A 6,783-nucleotide genomic window follows, 5' to 3' on the forward strand; every position below is an offset into this window, starting at 1 on the left:
AATGGAACATTATAAATATGTTAGAACAATAGCAATAAAGAAAAAAACCACTTGTGTCCCAATGTTTGGGCTCATTTCATTTATCACCTTCTTATCTGGTCAAGTATCTGGTCAAGTATCGTATTTAGACCTATTTCTTTCCCATTCAATCCTACCAGTGGCTCCTACTTACTTTTCCATGGTGGCATTTTCAATTAACAAACCCTGCTGATAAATAAAAGCACATATTGGAATAATTTGATTATGGAGATGATAGATTGTGGAGATCAACAGAATAAAACTAATTTGAGTTCCTGTTTCTGGTTTCTAGCTTTAAACTCTTTGGAAAATTTTCAGGCGTCCCTAAGTAGCATAGTTATAAATATGAAGTTTGAATGACCTGATAACTAAGAAGTCTCTCCTCAGTAATTTATGGTGTTTGAGAATGTTCATGTTTGGGTTGGCCAATGGAACCAAAGCACAGATTCCACTCCAGTTGGCCAGTAACAACTCCAATAGTGGTCTCATGAAATACCACCAGACATTTCCTCTGGCTATGATTAGTACTTATTGCTCAACTCAAAAGGATTGGCCTTCACTACATCCAGGTAATGTTTCCCGGAAATGTCCAATTTTCCCCAGGTAATTGACCTGGAAAGAATGGAGCTGGTCAGTTTCAGGGGTTTTTGAAATAGACTCTTGCTTCTGAGAAGAGCAACAGCATGTTCCAAGTTGTCTCTGATCACATTTCCCTGACACACAATCATAGCAGTACTCTGTACGTGCATGAAACATTTTGTGACTTTATACCAACAAACTGAATTTGACTCTTTCTTTATTTGTAAGCTAAGGTGGAAAATGTAAAGACTCTTCACTTTACTTTTTTGTTTCTCTAGCACTCAACAAATATATTCTTCAATATTTCTGGTAGAGTACATCCATTTACAGATGAGAAATGAAAGGCCAACAGTCAATGTAATGAGTAAATAATGCTACTATAATTTGTGTCTGAGCTCTTCACTCTGTGTGCTTACAAGAACCAGTAATTTGGTGATGGAGAGGACCAATATGAAAAGACTATGGGAAAAAATACTTTGGAAAAGTGGCTTAAATCTAGGTGATCATTGATGATTACATGAAACAGGCTGGTGTCAGGGGCACAAAAAAGGAGTACATAGAAATCATATTAGTGACAGAAACTGAGAAAATGTTGATCATTCATCTTAACTAATGGGCAGGAGTAAAAGGTTAAGAAGAAATCTGAAGTGTTCTATGTCTCTGGCCAGGCAATGTATTAGTGATATTCTTGGCGATAAGGACTACAGGTGGAAATGACGGATTTAGGGGAAAAAAGTCTCCGATAGTTCTAAATTTTATATTAAAAAGATGTAAAGATAGGTCTCTTTAGACATAATAAAAATACCTATGACCAGAAATATGAAAAAGAATAGTAAAATCGTGGAGCATTTTTAAAGGGAAGACGAAATGGAAAGTTCTGACAAACTGTGAGCAATGTGAGCACCAGTTAGGACAAGATTCGAAGAATGAGATAAATAAGGAAACAAGAAAATAATAAACACAGATTTACAGAAGTAAAGAAAGGAAAAAAATGCAGGGAGAAAAGGTCAAAACTGTTACAGAGATATTGTAAGAAATATGCTATTTGGATTTGAAAACTAAAAGGATATGCACAAGTTCAATAAGAATAATATTTTTGTAAAATGATAGAGATATGTCATATTGATAAAATTTTGAGATATGAATGTGAAGCCATACAATTCTGGATCCAGGAATTCAACAGATCCTGTTGATTTTAAATGTTGGGAACAAATACTTTTATCCTGACCTTAAAAGAATTATACAGATGTAACTGTCATGAACTTTACATAGAGGTACTCTGTGAATATTTTTGAAACCTTTGTTTAGCCATGAGATTGTAGATTGCACTACAGCACAGACAAGTCTAAATTGTCCTACAGTTCCAATGAGTTACCCATGTATCCACATCAGTTTGGGATTTTATTGACATATATTTAGATATGTTTGGGTATCTTATCAGTCTATCCATTATAAATGTAGGAAAAGTAACACCAAATATTAGGTTGAACATACAGCTTCACTGAAATGTCCCTAAGAAGCCTTTCAATTCTAGTATAATGGCTTATTTCAAAATGCTTTAAATTCTACATCCTGTAATGTGAGCATAGGGTTATACTGTGGAACTTTCCCCTTCAGATAGTGAGCACTACCCTATTGCTTAACATGGAGAAAGTACCCTCATACATAGACTGGGCGAGGGCAAACAAGAAGTGGTAGTTGGACAATGTTCTTAGCAGTTTGTACAGATGAAATGGGAATAGAGTAACTGTGAACTCAAAAGGAACGTGCAAAAAAAAGACAAAGGCACAAAGTAGAATGTGCCAAGGAAATGCTGAAGGACAATTTCAGGTGTGAGGGTGTGTTCAAAGTACAGTCAGATGATGTATTTGGAGAACTCGGGAAAAAACTGCTTAAACCATTCAGGGACAATCACATAAGTAGAAGCCCCTAACTCTGACTCTCTAATCAACACCAACATCATCAATTTAGGGAGTATTTTCAAAGAGCAAAGTGAGAAAAAGAAGACTCATCACAGTTAGGGGTCACGTTTGAAGTAATGACAATCACATAAATGTTATTATAAATTTTCACTTATTTTGGAGCATTATAGTGGCAAAAAGCCAAGTAAATATCTTGCATGAATCTAAATTAAGTGGGAGGTAGTATATTGGTCTCTTTTTAACTTGAAAGTTATAGATTATATCTTTTTTATTGTGAAAATTAAACAGAGAGAGGTTACAATTGAATGGAAAACATAATGAGTATATTTCATTTTTTCCTAGTTTTTTTTTATTGTGAATATATTGTACAGAGGGGTTAAATTACATGGGCAAGATAATGAGTACACTTCTTTTCAAGCATTGTAGCTACCTCCTTTGTTTCCAATTCCCATTACTTCTCATCCCACATCCCCCATACACAGTCCTCCCCCACCTCCTCGATCAAAGTTGTAAAGTTCGTTTTTTGACATAACGACTTGTACAGTTCATTGTTACAATGGGTCCACCTGTATCCCTAGTTAAATGATTTGTTTTTGCCCTTCCTCTCCACAAATTATAACAATATCAAATGCAGTGAAAGTAGGAGTTATACCGTGGGGAATGGATATACAAAGCAACAAATAAATAATCTTATAAATATGTTAGAAACAATCTCATGAAAGAAAAAAAAAACATTTGAAAAATTATCTTGGGGTTCATTTCCCTAACATCAACTAATCTGACATTTTCTGCTTGACTCAGACATATACTAGATATTGTAAATAAGGGAAACCATAGGACCTATGTTTATTTGGCCCTGGCTTATTTCATTTAATATAATTTTTTTCCAAGTCTTTCCATTTCCTAACAAATTTTGCAATGTCATTCTTTCTGATGGAGGCATAGAATTCCATTGTGTATATATATCATATTTTCTTGATCCATTCATCTACTGAGGGGCATCTGGTTGATTCCATATCTTAGCTATGGTAAATAATGCTTCAATAAACATAGTTGTCCTGGTAGCTTTAGTGTGGCCTTGTTTGTGATCATTTGGGTAAATGCCCCAAAGTGGGATTGCTGGATCATAGGGGAGCTCCATGTGAAGTTTTGGAGGACCCTCCATACTGCTTTCAAAAGTGAGTGAACAAGCTTACACTCTCACCAACAATGCGGTAAGTTTCCCTTCTTTCCACATCCCTCCCACCAACCGTTTTTTATTAGAGTTCTTGATTACAGCCTTTCTATCTGGGGTGAGGTGGTATCTCAGTGTTGTTTTGATTTGCATTTTTTTATGGCTAGAGATGATGAGCATTTCTTCACGTGTCTATTGGCCATCCTTTATTCTTCAGAGAATTTCTCTTTAAGACTTTAGCCCGCTTATTTATTAGGCAGTTGTTTCTTTTTGGATTTGTTATTGGGAGATTTAATGTTTTGAGTTCCAGGTATATTTTAGATATGAGACTCTTGTCCATTATGTGGCTAGTGAAGATCTCCTCCCAATCCATGGGCTTTCTATTGATCTTGCTAGCTATGTCCTTTGTCATGCAGAAGCTCTGCAATTTTATGCAATCTCATTTGTCCAACCTTTCTTTGATTTGTTGTGTGTCTGGGTCTTTATTAAGAAAATTTTGGCCTGTGCCAAGGAGACCATGGATTTCTCCTATTCCATCCGGTAATGATTTCAGAATGTCTGCTTTGACTCTGAGGTCTTTGATCCATTTGTAGTTCACTCTGGTGCAGTGTGATATATAAGCATCTAGCTTTAGTTTTCTACAAGTAGTTAACCAGTTTTGTCAGCACCATTTACTGAACAGGCTGTCTTTCTTCCATTCTACTTTTTTATCTCCGTTATTAAAGATTAGATGGCTATAGGTCTGTAGGTTCATTTCTGAGTTTTTAATTCTATTCCAATGTCCTGAAGTCTGTTTTTGTGCCAGTACCAAGCTCTTTTGATTACTATGGCTTTGTAGTAGAGTTTGAAATTTGCTATTGATATTCCGCCAACACTGTTCTTTCTGTTAAGGATCATTTTTGCTATTCAGAGTCTTTTATTGTTCCCTATGAATTTTTGGATTTCCTCTTCTATTTCCTTGAAGAATGAGGTTGGAATATTGATAAATATTGCATTGAATTTGCAGATACCCTTGGTAAGTATTGCCATTTTCATGATGTTGATCTTTCCAATCCAGGATCATGGGAGTTTTTGCCACTATCTAAGTTCTGTTTTGATTTCATTTTCAGCGTTTTAAAGTTTTCATAATAGAGGTCCTTCACTTCTTTGGTTAAGTTAATTCCTAGGTATTTTATTTTCTGTTGGTCTATTATGAATGGAGTTGCTTTCCTAAGTTCAACCACATTTTTCTCATTGTTGGCATAGAGCAAAGCCATTGATTATGGGGGGTTAATTATATCCCCTGCTACTTTGTCAAACTTTTGAATCACCTTGAGTAATTTGGGAGTGGAATCCATGGGATTCTTTAAATACAGGATCATGTCATCTGCAAAGAAGGAGAGTTTTACTTCTTTCACTATTTGGATCCCTTTTATGTTTTCATCTTGTCTTATAGCTATAGCTAGGCATTCCAATACTAGATTGAAGAGAAGTGGAGAGAGTGGACATCCTTGTCTCATTCCTGAGTTAAGAGGAAATGGATTTAGTTTTTCACCATTAAGTATAATGCTGGCTGTAGGTTTGTCATATACAGCCTTTACTGTAGTGAGGAATGTTCCATGGATTCTTAATTTTTTCCAGAACCTTCATCCTAAAGGGGCATTGGATCTTGTCAAATGATTTGTCTCTATCTACTGAGATAACCATGTGGTTCTTATCCTTGCTCTTGTTGATGTGATGAATTATACTAATTGATTTGAATATATTGAACCAGCTTTGCATCCCTGAAATGAATTCTGTTTGATAGTGGTGTATGATTTTTTGGATAAATTGTTGAAGTCGATAGGCCAAAAATTTTTTGAGAAGTTTTGCATCAATATTCATCAAAGAAATGGGTCTATAGTTCTCTTTCTTTGATGAGTCCCTGCCTGGTTTTGGGATGAGTGTTATGATTGATTCATAGAATGAGTTTGGTAGTGAAAGTTCTCATAGAAGAGACATTAAAAATGGAAAAAGAAAAACTTAAATTTAAAAAGTGAAAAATTTAAAATTATTTAAATTTAAAGAAATGACTTTGAGAGAAGAAAAGGATAGGATGACAGGAGGGGAGGAATAGAAGGGACACATAAAAAAACTAAAAACTAAAAGTTCTTAAAATTAGTTACTTGAAAATTACATAAGTAAAAAGAGATAATTCTGCTATTAAAGAATTTAAGCCTAAGAGGTTGTGAATGGAGTAATAAATATCTGGGTTAAGTGTGTACACAATGGGGGATAAAGTTTAATAATCGAGGAAGGGTATATATCTGGGGATGAGCAGACCAGCAATTATGTCATGCAAAAAATAAAGAGAAAATACATGAAAAAAATCAAAATAAAGGGGGCACTAAATGGTCAGAAGAGATTTATAAACAAAGCATACATACATATACACCTAAAATAAAATTATGTGATGAAAAATGATTAATAGAAAATAAGTTGAAAAATATAAATTAATAAAAAGTTACAATAAGAGTTCTTTGATTTTTATTGGGGTGGGGGAATGGGAAGGTCCTGAATCTCCAGTGTGTCCATAAAGAGTCTCTTGGTGGAGTCTCTGGTCTGCTTCTGGTGTTTGATCTTCCGTGGCTTGATTGGTTTCTTAAGTCAGTTTCTTTGAGCAGGCAGAAAAATGCTCTGCCTAACCCAGGATTTTGTGATCCTCCTCCCATGCTAGTCCAGTGGGAGGTGGAACTGCTTTGAGTATTCCAAAAAAAGGGAGATGGGTCTTTCCTCTAGTTTGGAGATAGTGTAATGAGGCTAGTTTCTAGGTATGGTTGAGGATTCTCAGCAAACAGTAGCTTTTCCCTGAGGGGCTAGTTTCTGAGATACTCACAGAGCCCAGCCTGGAGCCATTCTCAGTGTTTATGTTCATTGAATTTCAATTGATTGTCTAGGCTACTTTCGGAAGGGGGAGCCTCTAGCTCTATTTACCCAGTGAGGAAAGCCACTCCTCCATGGGCAGAGTTCCTCTGCTTGGGATAGGTGACCTTCCCATGGGTGGAGTTGAGCCTGGCTCATCAGGTCAGGTTCCTGTGATCTACATCCCAAGGCTTCCAAGGCCTTAGTTGG

This window comes from Dipodomys merriami, unplaced genomic scaffold, assembly GCF_024711535.1.
Source record: "Dipodomys merriami isolate MVZ:Mamm:240054 unplaced genomic scaffold, mDipMer1.0.p SCAF_23, whole genome shotgun sequence".
Taxonomy (NCBI): Eukaryota; Metazoa; Chordata; class Mammalia; order Rodentia; family Heteromyidae; genus Dipodomys; species Dipodomys merriami.